At 40.7% G+C, this 17,387-nt stretch overlaps 1 protein-coding gene across 2 annotated transcripts in view; it reads right to left on the minus strand.

The window, feature by feature from the left end:
• The window catches only part of RASGEF1B (RasGEF domain family member 1B), a 534,882-nt gene that overhangs the window by 453,256 nt on the left and 64,239 nt on the right, over positions 1-17,387 (minus strand). The gene's annotated exons all lie outside the window — the stretch shown is intronic.

A 17,387-nucleotide genomic window follows, 5' to 3' on the forward strand; every position in this document is an offset into this window, starting at 1 on the left:
TGTTGTCAGTTGGTTCAGTTGCTGAGAACTTGTGAGCTGGCATTAGACAATCAGAAAGAGATCTACACTTAGGAGTCAGAAAACGTGTTTGGATTCTGGCTTTACTATCTACTAGCTGTGAAACTAAATACTGATTTTTTTTGTTTGTGTGTTGATGATAAAGAGAAATAACTTCCTCATAAGGCCAAAGGCCAGATCAAATAATGTATACATATAAAGCTGTATATAAATGTTAGTTGTTACCATAATTAAATAGGATATTAAACAAACTGTCCACCGGGGCCACTGGTAGCCATGCTAAGCTCTGTGACCACCACACCTCCCATAGCCAGATGTAAACTCCTGGAAAACTGGGGCTCCCTCCTCCCTACAAAGAATAGCTTGCTATGATCAAAATATCATCATAATACCACCCCATTTTTAACATAGAAAATTTTCGTTAGATTTATTCAACAAAAAATTAAAAATCAGGATCAGTATAACTGATAAGCCCTAATATATTTCCGAAATATATCTTGTAGCGAGTGAATATAAAAATGGGAAGCTGAATCTATTACATTAATCTTTATTTGAGGCACTGAACATCAACAATTTTTTAAAGAAAAATTTAAAGTATTTGAATAAGAAGTTTATTATATCATGGCTATATATAATTCAAATAGACTTTGGGAAATACAACTGAATAATTAATCCTTATGAATCATGTATCCATGGAAATAACTACATTTCCATATAAAAACAGATAATCACTTATTCATTTATCTGCCTGTTCACAAGAAGGATTCTTTTTCTCTAGACAATTTGGCTTTTTGAAACAGACACTAAAAGGCAATTTCCTTGCCCTTTTTGGAAACAGATACTTTCTTGACACCACAAAATACTCCCAAATCTACCTGGCTTAAAGAGCACTTTAAGATAAGAACTTATTTCTTCTCAAACAAAACAATTATAGCAGAAACACTTCCAAAAATAAAAGAACACTCCACACAGAGTGGTGAAGTAACAAAACACATAGACATCGAGAGCCAAAGATAAACCTGAACTTCATGCAGCCCAGGGAGAGAAAGACAAGATGTTCTTCCAGAACTATGTAATACTAGAAATGGATGTTTAGTGACATTTTAAGTGAACAGTAAAGAACTAATAAATGATGTTTGGGTCTGTTAAGACGTTTCTATGGAATTTTATTTAAATCCTGGATTCATTCTGAAGGTGAACTGAAGGCATCTAGCATGAGGCAGTGGCTGGGGACACAGGCTGGAACTGGCCCATCCTACTCTGGGCCCCAGGAGGCTGGGCCATAGGGACTGTACCCATGAGCTCTTTTGCCCTCTGACTTCCAGTGGGATTCAGTCAATGGGAGAAGCCACCAGCAGGATATCCGAAGGTAGAAGGAGAGTGAGTTTGGGTTTTTATTCCCCCAGTTCCCTTCGTGCAAAGTCTCTGAATCTGGCAACATATTGGCCCCAAAATATGCAGATCCTGTCAGGCAGCCCTCATTATGTAGCTTTAGATCCAGGAACTGTTCCCTCTTCCATCTTCTCAATCCTTGGGGTAGAAATAGTCCCCAGTGTTGTTAACTCTATGTTGGTTCCCCTAAACCCTGCCAACACTCTGATAAGTAATCCCTTTAACAAACTCTCTTCCAAATACCCAATTTGAATGTTTCTTGCCAGGACCTTGACTGACACACTTAGGCAAGTTATCTAACACTGCTGTGATTCAGTGTCTGCATCTATAAAAGCAGTCTAGTAAAGAGTATCTGCCTTATAGTATTGTTGCCAGAGTGTCTGGCTCGCAAGAAACTCTCAATTTCTGTTAACTGCAAGTATACTGTATCTCCTATCACTATTTAAATAGCGTGGAAACTTTTTCAAAACAGAAAAAAAAAGGCCCTTTACTATGCATAATAATAATATTTTACAGAATGCTTATGGTTGTTATCTCCTTTAAAATGAGATTTTATTGTTATTAACCACTATAGTCTTGGATTCTTGGTAGCCCCTTAATGTTCTTCTTCTGGCTCCTGCCTTAGCTGTGAATAAGCCAGCTTTCTTAGTTCAAGTATAAGATATCAACAGAAAAGCAACGTGAAATAAAACAAGGCTCAACACTGAATAATCAATCTCTTAAAGGTACTTTGGGGAGCGGGAGGAGAGAAAACAGATTTTAGCAATGCCTAAACATGTTTCCTGAGGGATACATGTCCATCCACTTGAAAGGTTTTATTAGCAGTGTGAAAGTTTTATCCATGAAAAATAATGATCATTAGCTTTTCCATGACAACTGTGGTTGGCCTACAATATCCATCATGCTCCTGGGGTTCACAGCTTTTTCACCATTCTGATCCCTCGGTGCAAGACATTAGTAGGTGTTGATGCTATTTTAATTGTTTCTCACATAAAGTCCATTGCTACTTGTCACAAAGCCCACATACACTAAAGATCATTACTGAACTTTGGGGAGCTCCGGATGTATGAAGCAATTCTGAACTTGCCATGCAATTTTAACCAAGGTCATGCAAGTAAAAGTCTTGGCCAATTGGTTTGATTAACAGGGTCAATTTGAGTGAGACCTCAGATCAAATAAGATTTTAAAAAGCAGCAGATCTGGACTAAACTGTCTGGGGAAAAAGTCAAGATTACCATGAAGACAAATTACAGAGCATATATTTCATATGGCATATATGAATAACCAAATAGTTTTTATTCGAATTATCATTTTCTTTGTTAATGAGAAATCCTCAACTTCACAGGTCAAAATAAGTATTCTTTTTGAAGCCTGAAATAGCTTAAGCCCTAGAAACATTACAATGGGACCCTGTTTCAATCATTCCCAATGTTTAAAACAAGCTAAAAATATCACTAGTTGTCTCATATTCTAGCTGTAGAGAGCCAGAAGAAACATATTTTTCTTGTACACTCTGTATAGAATATCTGCAGCCTTTCAGACTCACTATTAAAAGCTAGAGACACAGCTTTTAATATTGCCTATATATCTGAGTATGTATTAATAAATATATGTATTAATTTATTTACATATATACATACACACATATACATAAATATACACTGTTTCAGAAATTCTAAAATGCAAATTTTTTCACGTTAACATCTCTGAAATTGGGATGCATCTTATAATCTAATAATGTGACATTATTGTAACATAATAATATAACTGTTATAGTGTGGCATTTGTTCTCAATTTTTGCAGTACATACCTTAATGATACATCTTAGAATCAACAGTATTTTAGATTGCATGTGTATGTCTCTGTGTGTGTCTTACTGCTACTGTTTTCTTTTGTTGTTATTGTTTTAGCACTTTTATCTTTTATGTGTTTCCTGAGACAGTTTTCATTGTAGAGTCACAGGTTTATAAATTTGGTAAATAAACCTTAGTCACTAGGAGAAAACAAGCCAACTCAATGATGAAACATATTGTCAACACTTGCCATACAGAAATTAAACCCTGAATTTGTTGAGCTGATTATAGTATAACCAAACTCCTGGAACAAAGTTCCAAGAGGAAACACAGCCAATGAACCACACCATCTCTGTAGCAAGAAATAATGACCCATGAAACTAACTGAAGGTTATCAGGCTCCAACTTCATGGATACATTATCATACTTACAAATGATTAAAATGACTTTCGATGCATGAATGTGTGGAACTAAATTTTATATTAACATTAAGATACATAGGCAGTGCGTAGTTTCAAACCCATGCTATTAAAACCATAAGTGCTAAAACTAATTTCATCTTCTCTATGTTTAACCACTGATAGATTCAGTCAGTCCCAATCAGTCTCATTAATCTTACTTTCCATTTCCTGTATGTTTAACTCTTACAATCTGTTGTTTTCCTGATTTTCTCTTCTCATTTCTCTTTTAGGTCAAATTTGGACTACATTAAAGTCAAAGTTAGTTTTTAAAATCACTTCTTATCATTATTTCCTTGACTCTTCTCTTAGAAAAGTTTCCACCTGGTAAGAAAGCTTCATCTAAAACATTTAAAAGTCATTCGCTGGTTCCCACACTGTGTTAGAGGCCAAGGATAAAAAGGTGAATGAGATAGTCTGGTTTTTGCTTCTCAAAATGTAGCCCAGCGCCTGGGAGCATCAGCGTCTCCTGGAAACTTGCTAGAAATACAGAATCTCAGGTCCCACCCCTAATCTACTGCATTAGTCAGGGTCCTCCAGAGAAACAGAACCAATAAGAGATAGAGATAGAGATGAAGAGAGGCAGAGATCCATAAATACACGTGCATATAAAGAGATTTGTTATAAGGAATTGGCTCACATGATTATGGAGGCTAACAAGTCCCAAAATCTACAGTGTGAGTCAGAGAACTGGAGACCCAGGAGAGCTAAGGGTGTAATTCCAGTCCAAGGCTGGCAGGCTCAAGACCCAGAAGAGCTGATTTTTCCACTCAAGTCCAAAGGCAGGAAGAAGCCAATTTTGAAGGCACTCAGGCAGAAGGAATTCTCTCTTATGTGAGGAAGGGTCAGCCTTTTTGTTCTTTTCAGGCCTTCAACTGATTGGCTGTGTCCCACCCACATTAGGGAGAGCAATCTGCTTCGCTCAGTCTATATATTTAAAAGTTAACCTCATCCAAAAACACCCTCAGAGACACACCCAGGAATAATGTTTGACCACATATCTGGGCACCCAGCCAATTTGACACATAAAATTAACCATCACACCTACTGAATTGAAATGTGCATTCTAATAAGTTTCACGGGTGATTCATACGCACATTGAAGTTTGAAAAGCACTAGCCTAGTCTATGTGTGCAAGGATCTCACAGAAACACGAACAAATAACTACATACCGCATGTTTCCAGCTGCAATCAAACTAGTCCAAGTTAGAGTGGTGTCTGGCACAGAAAGCAATGAACAACCCTCCTGAACAGAAAAGGAAAGACTTCCCAGAAGAGGGGACCTTGACTAGGTGTTAAAGATGACTCGGTGCATGCCCTCTGCAGCCAGACTGCCTGTATTTGAAGCAACAGCCAGTTGTGACACTTACTAGTGGTGTGACCTGGGGTAATTTAACCTCCTTTTCCCCATCAGTTAAAGAGGGAAAATCATAGATACTACCTACTTCATAGGGTCATCGTGATGATTAAACGAGCTGATATATATGTAAGTTAAAACAATGCCTTGCACATAACAATGTACAGTATAACCCATTGTCGTCATCATCATCTTACATCTTCTAATCCACACAGTGCCTAGTATTTGTAGTTCATTTGATTTAATATCAGGTTTGCCTCTGTCCCATTAACAACGGAATCGCCCTCTGTGGAAAAGCATTTTGTATTCTCCTGACACTGACATGAAAGAACTAAACACAAATTCAAAGGTCCTTAGAAGTCCTAAGCTAAACCACAACAAGATCCCTGAATAGTTATTTTAAAATGGCATGTACTGTGTGCTTCTGACAAGTTAGAAAACACTGTAAGTGCTTAGCTGTATTTTAAGTTCCCGTAACAACCCTCTGATATGCATAGTGTCATTACCCCTATTTTGCAGATGTGAAGACAGAGATACAGAAAGGTTAAGCAACTCGCTCAAGTTCACAGAGATAATAAGAAGCACAGGCAATATTTACACCAAGGCCTTCTGGCTCCATAGCTTATATACTTAACCAGTAGGTCATACCATCTCTCAATAGGCTAAAAATGTAGGAGAAGAATGTAGGAAAGTGAGTTATAAATCTGAGGAGTGTCAATTTTTCAATTATATATTTTCATCCTCTTGTAGATATGATAAACAAGGAAATATAGACTAATCTTTTCTTTCCACTATAAGTTCAGACTGACAAAGAATTTCAAAGATACAATTTACACAGAACAGCAAAATCAGAGGCTTATTCAAGGGAATATATTTCGTATAATATGGGAACACTAGTTGATATAATAAATAGATCTACAGATACAAAACCTCACACACAATAAAAATTTATTTCTTGTTCAGTTAAGAATACAAGGCGGATATTCCTAATTTACAGGTAGAACTCCTCCTCACCATGATTTCATCCTGTGGCTCCACCAGACCCAGGTTTAGTCATCTGCATCCAGCCAGTAGAGGAGGAAAGAAAGAACATGAAGGAAGCAAACATGCTTCTTAATCGCTGTGGCCAGGAAATAACACACATCACCTCCATGTACATTCCAATAGCAAGAAATAGTTACATGGCCATACCTAGATACTAGAAGGGCTGTTAAATTTAGCCCCAGCTGAGTAGCCAGTTCCCATGGACAAGCAGTACTGTAGAAAGGAGAGCATGAACTTCAGGGTACAGCTAGCCACCTCTGCCACAGTCTTCCCAGGGGGACTGTGAGAGCTTCCCCATCACTCAGGTATATATGACCGTCTGTGCCTATGGAAGATGTTCTCTGAGACCAATAGGACCCATTTCCACAGTTCATCCTTGTCACTGATGATGGGCAGGGCAGCTGTGCTTGAGTGCTAGATATACGAGCATAGATAGGTCATGTTCTCCAAATTTGACTGTAAAGCCAAGATTGAGGCTCTTTCTTGCAATCCTCACCCATCTCCTAGTATGGAAAAAAACCCACACAGGGCCAATAGTTTGTGTTTAGTTAATACTTGCTGATTAAAATATCTGATTATGCTGATTAAAAATATCTCTGCAGCAGCACAAAACATTCTGTCATTTTTAGATGAAGAAAAAGTTCTAAAATGGTTAAGCTCCCAAGTAAGTGATTAAAATGCACTAAACTGAATGAATGGCATGAATTTTGGTTCTTTAAAACTGGCACTTCTCTAAATTGAGTTCCAAATGACTTTCAGAATAGCAGGGGGAAAAAAGCTCTAATGTATTCAATGACAGTGTATTTCCATATAAATAGTTCCCAAATCTTAATTCTTATGGTAACTATGGCTAAATGTATGGCCAGCACAGAGAAAAACATAAGTTGAAAGGCTTTTGACCTAGAGACTCTATTTCAATGAAATAGAAAATAAAAATGCAACTTCAAATATGCATTGTACCCCTTCTAGGGATGCTCCTTATTCTCCTCTAACAATATACGCAGGTAGACTGAGGAAGCACAGCAAATACTTTTCTCACCCAGTAAATTGTTTTGCAAAGTTCGATTTAAATGTCATGTCAAGCTGAGAGCCTTCTCCACCTCATTTATATTATTAAATGATAAAATTAAATGTTTCAAGCTTCAGGTCAGTAGCAAGTATATTAACTTCAGTCAAATCAAAATTCTGCTGAATAAATGCATATATTCCAGAAGAGAAACTGTTCCAGAAGAGGAAGCCTGGAAATGCCCACCACTTTTTTATTTTAAACGAAATATTCCTATTATGAATCCAAAGTTCTGCCAAAGGCCAGGGACTCAGCCAGGAGGATCCACGATGATCATGAAGCCTGCACACTGGCCCAGGACTGTCTATATTCACCAGGAAAAGAAGTATGCCTCTAACCAAAAACCCACCGCGGCTCAGCACAGTCACATCTGCCACAGAACCCACACTGCTCTGCTTCCTGCCCTTCCCCAGCCTGGGTCTCAAGCCTCTGCAGGTTCTGTGAGCAGCCCAGCACTCTGCAAACAATCATCTTCTGCTTAAAGTGGTTACGAGTGCATTTCTGCTCCTGGTAGACTAAGAACTCGAATGGGAATATCTGCTTGTACATCTGAGGCTGCTGAGGATTGGGACAGTTCTATGAGTTAGCCAAAGTTACGCAGTTGGTTGGTCACAGAGCAAGGAACGGAGTCCGAGTCAGTCCAGAGCTCTTTCTGCTTTCCTGAGTCACTTACAAAAGCTCTGTCAGAGATTTATTTCTGAATTTAGAAAGTGCTCGAACTCATCTGGCATCTTTACTCAGAGGCGATGACACCTCATCCGTTTGCCCCTGCTCTCTCGCAGCTCTCAGGGGAGCCCGCATACTCTGGCTGTAGAAACATGTGGTGCCCCCACATCTTCGGGACCCCTTGATTACAGACGTGATTCCTTAAAGCCCCTTTCTGGGCTACCCACAAAGTGGGAAGTTTGTCAGCCGTTTTGATCTGAACTGAATATCTGCAAAATCTAGAGTAGTAATTTGAAGGATACAGCTGAACGTTATTAGGACACTCTTTTCTTCACAAGTTTTCAGGCATGCCTGAAAGCTGAAATAAAGAATCATGGTTCTGAATTTGTGTACTAGAAGTGTCACAAGTAAATTCCACCAAGTGGCTCTTCCTCAGCAAGAATTTTGCCAACTCCACTTTTCCCCTCACCACAGAGAAGCCCCAATGCTGTGGAATGGAAGCTGCGCAGCAGGGGAACCACCAGAAATGCAGTTGATTAAGAGAGCCTCATTCAACAAGGGGGCATTGTCTCAAGGGAAGAAAGACGCTGGTCCCTTTCAAACATCCATGACCTCCTCTCCCCAGTAGGTCCTACACCAAATAGAAGTGAGTACTCTTTACCATTTCCTGTTTTGTCAGTACAGGAAAGAATGAAGAGGTAGGCTAGAAAATAAAGTAACAGAGAAGAAAAACACCACTGTGCCCTCTCACATATCAGAAAGACTTTTTTCTTCAAGTAAATGTAGACTTTGCTTAAAATGAAGAAAAGCTGTTATCTATGAGAGGAAGACCTAGTTTGAATCTCTGACAGGCTTCCAGGGCTATGATTTTCCCTAAAGTAAATCTTTTAATAAAGCTTCAATGGACTCCCTAGAAAACTGTTTTTCTGTAAAATGATTCATAGAAATTATTATGAACCAGTTCTCTGAAAATCTGCTGTTATTGGCCGGCATAACTAATAGGATATCTATGAAGAAACACACCAGCCCTGAAGCGCAAGAGGAAATAAAGTATCCTCAAAAGGGCTGTTCTGCCTGAATTTATGCTCCTGAACTTGGGGGCATTCCAAGAAAATGGTTCGTAGATAGATAAAATTTTTTTAAAAAAACAAAAATTGATTATCTCACAGTTTCTGTACTTTAGAAAGAAGTCTAGGCACAGCCTAACTGGGTCCTCGGCTCACTGGGTCTTAAGATGTTAACTGGGTCTGTGGTCCTACCGAGAGCTTGAGGCCTCCTTCCAAGTTCATTCAGGTCATTAGCAGAATTCACTTCCTTATGATGGTGGGCCTGAGGTCCCTGTTTCCTTGCTGCTGCAGCCAGAGGTCAGTGTCTGCTCTCAGAGGAGCTGTCTTGGGTCCCAGCTATGTGGGTCTCTCACAACATAAGGCTTCTGTCTTGAAAGCCAGCAGGAGAAGCTCTTTTACTTTGAATCTCAGTCCCTTGTGAATAACTCTTCCCTGATTAAGTCAGGCCCATCCAGGATAATCTCCATTTTCACTCACTCAAACTCAACTGACTTGAGTGTACATATGCAAAATTCCTTCATTTTTGTCATGTAATGTAACTTAATCATGGGAGTGAAATCTGTCATATTCACCAATCTGTCCATATTCAAGGGGGAGGGGATTATAAAGAGTGTGCACAAAAGGGGTGATTGGGGGGGCCTTCTTAGTGTTCTGCCCACATATGCCATGTCCTTTCAGAATAAGTTTCCATTTTCAGCCCTGGCTCAGGATTGAACTAGTGAGTTGAAGGTATATCAGTGAGCACCATGACTGAAGATTGTATGGGTGCATAGCTACAGTAACCCTGTGGCTGCCATCTGCCATCATTGCCCAACAGATAAATAAGTAAAATTCTTGGTAGTCTAAAAATCAATCCTTCTCTTCCACAGAACTTTCAAAACTTTCACCTCCCTTAAAACTCAACTTAATCAACTTCTAAAAATCTTCCCTGTTGAAAGTCAGCTCTGCCCTCTAACTCTCCTCCATCTCATTTCGCGCTATGCTCCATATTAGTCAGCTTCGTGACGCTGGACAAGTCACTTTGCCTCTCTGGGTCTTAGTTCCCTCATTTGTAAAATTATAAGGAGGTTGTTCTAGATGACATTGAAGCTGTTTTTCAGGTCCACCATTTAATAAGTCTAGGTAAATGGTCTCAGGAATCAAGTCACATGAAATGTGATTATCTTTTAAGGGGGGATATTATAATTGACAGAATCTGTAAGAAAAGGAAGATTCCACAAATGGTGGTGATCAAAATGATACATTTTAAGAATAATCATATGCACACAAATACCATCTAAACAGAAAACAGAACCATGTAAAAAAAAAGTCACTAAATTGAATGTTGTCGCAAAGCCATTGTCCTGAGACATTATCAAAGCTGAGAACTGACACAACCTAGCGGCATACCACATGACATGACACTGCTAGCACTCCCGGGTGGTGTCAGTCGTTGAACTCTCCATGTCAAACATCTCCATTCATTACGCTCCAATCATTATTCTCCATTCAAACATCTCATCAATGCTCCTTCTCATCTCAAACCTTATATCTGTCACAGGCATAACAGTCACCATGTGGCTTGGGGTTCTTTCCAGTACAAACTGCCTTTTAGTCCTGGCTCCCTCATTTCCCTTAGCCCCTCTGAGCCTTAGTTCTTCCACCTGTAAAATGGAGATAACAATATGAGCAGAGCTAACCTGCTCAGGAGTTAGTGTGAAGAGAAGCTAAGAGCATGTATTTAATAATGCTTGGGATACTGGGGGGGAAATGGACAAATTAAGAGTATTAGTACAGTTATTAATAATAATAATTTAAAAACACGCACAGACAGAACTCTGCGGCTTCTCCTTCTAGGTCACCCAAAAGTGACTCTCCTAGAAAAAAAATGCAACATAAAATTCACCGAGAGAGGCCAATGCCTTTTTTTAAATAACAAAGCTCCAAGAAACTTGCAGATGTGTACCTCTATCCTCAAGAACCCTAGACCAAAATATTTCCTTTCAAACTCCTTGAGACCTTGAGGGGCTGGACTGAGCACGACTAAGGCGTTCCATTCATTTCCCTTTTGTCTTCCGATAATTGTTTTGTTTCTCAATATTAAATTCACATCCCATCTCACTAAGTTCTGCGAACACTCCAATACTAATCAGATATGAACAACTTACTTGTCATACCCTTCTCACGACTTTTACATGAACACATTGACAGCACACCTTTCTGGCTAAGTCTGTTTCTTTCAAAGGTTTCCCTTCACTGTCTCACAGAATCTCCATATACATCCTGGGCATATGTGGCCACATAGGTAATGGAGCTCAAAATGCAATTTAACTCCAGATTATTTCCATTTCTATTTCAGCTATTCTTTTTGGAGTTCAACTTTATGTGTTTTTCATAAGAAACAGAAAGTACAAAATTCAAAAGAGAATAAAAAGTAAATCTCCTTCATTCCATCCTCAAGCCACTGAGGTTCTCACCCAGACATAGCCAATATTAAGTCTCAGTACAGTGCTGTTACAATGATATGCTTAAAATTCAGTTTTGCGGCAAACATAGAGTGCCCATGTTGTGCACTGTGTTAGTAATTAACTAATAACAATTGGTACATACTATTTAGCAATTACCATGGGCCAGATGCTGGATGCTAGGCTAAACATTTTACATGCCTAGCTCTCTTAATCCTCATGACAACCCTTATGAATTGGTTCAATTTGTACCCTAATTTAACAGATGAGAAAACTGAGAGTGATTAAATAATTTGTTCAAGATATCGAAAGACAGACATGAGAAAAATGGGCAAAAGACTTGCACAGAAACTTCATAAAAGGGGATATCCAATGGCCAAACCCTGGGTGAAAAGGTGCTCTTCTTCCTTAGTCACCAGGAAAATGCCAATGAAAGCCACAAGGAGCTACCATTACACAACCATCAGGGGACTAACATGAGAAAGCCAGACAGGATCTGGGGCAACTGGGACTGGTAGACAAATAAACCAAAACGATCTCTTTGGAAAACTAACAATATCTACTGAAGCTGAAAATACTCAGATCTATGACCTTGCAATTCCACTCCTAAATATATACTCCATAGAAATATTTCAATACGTTCACCAGAAGGCACGTACTAGAATATTTATAACAAGTAAGAGCCCAAAACTCAAAACTATCCAAATGCCCATTACCAGCAGCATTGACAACTTACGGCATATTCACACAACAGGACGCTCTGCAGCAATGAGAATGAATCATTTACATGTACATGGAACAACAGGAGTGAATGTCACAAGTGCGATGTTGAGAGAAAGAAACCAGCCACAAAGGAGTATATGGTGCATTATTCTATTTACAAAAAGGACAAAAACAGGCAAAATGACTCTATGTTGTTAGAAATCAGGATAGTGGTTAAGCCTTGGGGCAGATGAGGTGTCAAGAAGGAGACCTGAAGGAGGCCTCAAAGATACTGGTGACAATCCAGGTTTTGCCGACACCAGTATGCTCAGTTCATAAAAATTCAAGCCATACACTTGATATGTGTATGTGTGTGGGGGTGTGTGAGTGTGTGTGTGTGATATACTCCAAAAACAAGTTTTTAAAAACTCATGTCCTCATGAAGCTTACATTCCAGCATAGCCAAGGATATAAAACTTAACAGAAGTAGATGGCGACCAGAGAGTTAAGCAAATGCATCATTTCTTAGCATGGCTCTTCCAGGGCCCTGGAGCAGGACACAGGACGGGTCCGCTACTGGTAAGGAAGTGGATTCTGGCTCCTGGTGCCCTGTCACACGCAGGCTTACACCACCACTGCACTGGGACATAACATCCCTGCACTTCTATTTAAGGCACGTGCTCTTAACCTGGGGTCATGCCAGGCCCTTGGGTACAATTCAGGGGTCCGTGAACTTAAATGGGGAAAAATTTAGACTGACCTATATCACTGAACTCCACTCAACTGAAATTTAGCATTTCCTCAACCATGAATGTAGGCAACAAAGCAGAGCAGTATTAGACGTATCTGACTTTGTCATCACTAAAAACAGCACGGATATTTTCGTGTTCATTTCAGCTGTTGCAGGTACCTTGAAAAATCATTTACACTATCATTATTTAGAAAGTGTGGTAATTGTTAAACCTGCCACTCGATTTTGTAGCCCCAGGTGTTAATAAATAAGCACATATATTATTGTATCCCAATTTTGTATTTCTAGTGTTTTGATAACTGTATTTTAACATCATTGGTTTCCTTTGTAATCCTATGGATTCTATTTTTGTATTTAGAAACAGTATTTTTGAAAAAGGATCTGTTAGCTTTCCAGATTGCCAAAGGGGTTGACAGAACAAAAGGAATGTTCATACGCTGACTATCTGCTATCCACACGGTCCCCCCAGCCCCCAACCCTTCCACCCCCCTACACCTGTACTCTTACCCCTCTGCCTTGCTCTGGGCCCCAGGACTGTGACCTCTACGGACACGTAATTCAGGCTTCCGCCTGTCCCTCCAGCTGGGAGGATGGAGGGACTTCCCTTTCCCAGACTGCCTCACTAGGCTTCCAGTAGAGGCTGCATTGCTTCGTGGCCACAGCTCCCATGGGTCAGCCCTCCTCCACGGCTCCGTCTGAAGGTCCCGGGAGCTTTATTCCTGAGTCGTGTCCCTTCCTGCTGTTGCTAGTCCCTGAGTATTTTACCTATTGTTGGTTCCTTAACTTGCCCACCCTGCTGGAAACAGTCATTAAGTTCTCAGCTAAAGTCTTTGGAGAACAACTTCCATTTCTTGCCAGGCTGATTCCATTTACAGACACTGGGCTCACCTAATTTGTGAACTAAGGATATGACTACATGCTCTGTGGGTGGGAGGGTAGGGGGCAGAGTGCAAGTGTGTGATTGTGTGTGTGTGTGTGTGTGTGTGTGTGTGTGTGTGTATTTACTGTATATTTGTGTTGGGAGTGGGGGAAAATAACAGAGGCAGTGCCAGGGACCCTGAACAATAACTCTTTCTCTGGCTTTCCATGTCCCTGAAAAACTCTCCGCGCAGTCTAAGATAGGAAATTGGGCCAGGGATGTTGAGAAAAGGTCATGCCTGAGCTGAATGTGTAAATAAACAGCAGGAGTTAGGCCAGGAAGTCAGGGGTCAGGGGAGGCAAGATTCTTAACAGAGGACGCAGCATTTTCCAAGGCAGAAATAGGGGAGAGCTGCTGCCAGAGGTTCTCCTGCCACTGTCACATGTTAGCCTGGCCTGGAACAAGCCCAAGCAGCAGACAGAAGCAAGAAGGAAGCCTTTCTTTGAGAGGCAGACGATGAGGGAGGAGGTGCTTAAAACAGATCCCTGCTGGAAAGAAGCTCAGTCCCCATTCCTTGCACCTGCCAGATACTCTCCTAAGCATCTCTGATTTCCCAAGGCTTACCTGACAGGAAAAAAGAAACTGGATCAAGTCTTGCCTGCAAAGAAGATCATTTCTCCTAAGATATTTCTAGGCACTTGCCCTCCCCTCTAATTCCCCAGGACAACGCTGGCTGACAGCCCTCTGATGTGGAAGAGTAAATGGAGGAGACTGGCCAGGCAGGAAAGGAAGGAAACCTGCCAGGAGCACACTTCCATATATCAGTGTGCACTCAAGATAAATAATCCCAGCCTGCCCAGGCAGCTATCAAACCAAAGGGCATGTTGCAGGTAGCAAGATAAATCGCCATTGTCAAGGATGTCTTTGTTTGTTCCCGACAGCCTCTCACTATATCTCCCTCTCCTGACAAAGCAGCCCCAGGAACAGGTTTCAGACATGCAGTGCCCTCCAGAAACGATCGTGCTTTTAGGGAGAGAAAAATGAGCTTGAGCTCCTGGGTCCACAAGCCCATATACAACTGGCTGTGGGGACGTCTCACTAAATACAGGTTAGAAGCAAAATCTGTGGGAGACAATAGCTACACGCTCTTCTCACCAAAGTCATTTCTGTCCATCCAGCCTAGCAAACCTGAACAGCCAGTGCTCCTTCAGCTGGCTGTATCATGAATCTTATCCACACTGGCCTTTCACGGATCCCGCCTGACCCCATAGCAGGCATTATATTCACTGGCAAACACAGGACACCAGAAGAGCTCCACGTGGAAAAGTGTATAACAGAAATCGGCCATCAGTTCTTTTTTTTTTTTTTATCAATTTAAACATAGAAATCATTTTAATATCTTTCTAGAAATGTCAGAAATATATACACTCTTTATTTTGGGTAATAATTACAACTATATCTGTTAAAACTTTGCAAGTATGTCCATCAAACTTTCATCTAGGTAATTTGGAGAAGGAAATCCCACATTATCTCTGTATTAGACTCTGCTCATCACCATTTCAGATACTTTGAAATTATTTGGGTAATGGTCGCCAGGGGCTGGAGAAGGGAGAAACGGGGAGTTGCTGTTCAACGGATATAGTTTCGATTATGTAAGATGAATAAGTTGTAGAGGTTTGCTATATAACATTGTAACTATAGTTAACAATACTGACTGCACACTCGAAAATTTGTTAAGAGGGTAGATGTCATATTAGGTGTTCTTACCACAACACAATAAAAAATTATTTGGAGATTCTGACTGTTGTCTGAAACGATGTAGAGCAATAGTAACAGTCTGGACTTAGTAATAAGCAGATTTGGGCCCACAGGCGCAGCTCTGGCAGTGATCACCTTCTGGGAATGAAGAGAGTCTGGCTAAATACCCAAAATGCAGAACTAGAATTTCCGCATTTGTAGGCCCAGTCGCCCTCTCTCTCTCCCTACTTATTCCTCCTTTTCACACACAACAGCAAAGGTCAGAAAAGGTTAAGAAGAACCTTTTGTTCTTTAAATGCAACAAGAATGTAGGTTACTGTATTATCACAAAGCAAAGTATCTCTGTGCTTTGGTAGAGGAGGCCTCCTTTCAGGGTATAAACATACAGCCTCTAGGCGTCCAGGTGTAGTTGCGCCTTTCCTGCCTTTAAAGACCAAGTCTCGGACCACCTTTTTTCTCATCACCAGGAGTCAGCATGCTGATGGGATTCAGAGACTGGGCCCTGAGGCTGGGCTGCCCGGGTTTGGACCCTGGCTCTACCTACCTCTTACGCTACGACCGTGGGTAAGCTATTTAACTTCCACTCAGTGTCCTATCTGTAAAATGGAGATAGCTTTGTTATGAAGATGAATTTATAAAGCAAGGAGAATAGTGCCCACTGCCTCGCCAGTGCTGGTAAATATGTCTTGAATAAACCAATCAAAATAGATCAAGCTAGCTCCTTCCCCACGTCCAGTTATATTCTTGTGTTGCCAGTAGCTCTTACTCTGGGGTGTCTCCCTCTGTGCTTGGCTGTGCCCATCCTTGCTGCCTTCTATCCTCTCTTATGATCAGGACTCTGGAGAAAACCTGTTGAGTTCAGATCCTCAAATAAATATTTCTTTCCCTCACAACTAACGCCTGTTCATCCTTCAAGTCTCCTCTTACATATCTCTTCCTCCTGGAGTCTTCTCTGAGGAATTAAGTTTCCCTTGTACAAGCTCGCATAGCACAGTGTTTTCCCTTCCTTCATTCATTCACGTACATATTCATTCATTCCTTCATCGACTGAAGAGAAAATTATCATGTAAGGCCCCGTGCTGCGTATTGGGAGCTGACATTCTAGAGAAAAACACATAGAAGGCCTCAATAAACTGGACGAATGGATGAACATACGAACGACTCACTTATGTTATCTGATCCTTGGCCTTGTCCCCCACAGAAACAGGCTAGAAACTGTCAACCGTCCAGAATTACATAATTCTGTGGCTTCAGCCTATGGCAAGGGGATGGGAGGGGGTTAACCCCATCCACTCAGGACCCAACTGACATGGAGTCTCCTTTAAGCTGTTGCATTTCTGCAGCCTGTGTAGCCACGCAGTACACAGCACCGGCTGAGTGGAGGCCAGCCTTAACTGCCCCTGGACCTGCTCAGGCTCTGCAGTATTCATTCGAGTAGACTGTCAGAGAGACTGAGACAATGGGAATTACAGTGGATGAAGCAATGCCCTAGAGAAGGGGAAAAGGCAAGGACGAAATTAAAACCAAGCTGAAAATCACACAAAACTCAGTTTTGTTTTTATAAACAAACATTATCCCATTGACTCTTTTCCTACTATCAACTGAATAACTTGGCAAATTTTCACTCATTATTAAAACACACATATAGGTACGATGGTTCTCTGAGTCTTTCTCACAGATGGTACAGTGCTGAATTTATCTTCCTCCTAATATGATCATTTTCAAGTTACTTAGCATAAGCTCTGAAGATTACTCAATAGAGCCATCAGCCAGTTCTTTAAGGAGATATAGGATGTAGGACATTGATTTTGTGGATTTGGGAAATTGCAAGACAGGAAATTTAAAATGTCTCATAAAAGAATAAAAAGCTTTTTTAATCATTAAAAATCTTTGTAAAGCAAGGAAAGTGAAAGCAGATCCTGAAGACTGCAAGGAATCTGGGTTACCAATATGACAAGCCAGATTTCGGGGAAAGCACGGCAATCAGCAGGGACGGACAAAAGCAGGTCAGG

The sequence above is a fragment of the Rhinolophus ferrumequinum genome, chromosome 5 (assembly GCF_004115265.2).
Source record: "Rhinolophus ferrumequinum isolate MPI-CBG mRhiFer1 chromosome 5, mRhiFer1_v1.p, whole genome shotgun sequence".
Lineage (NCBI taxonomy): Eukaryota > Metazoa > Chordata > Mammalia > Chiroptera > Rhinolophidae > Rhinolophus > Rhinolophus ferrumequinum.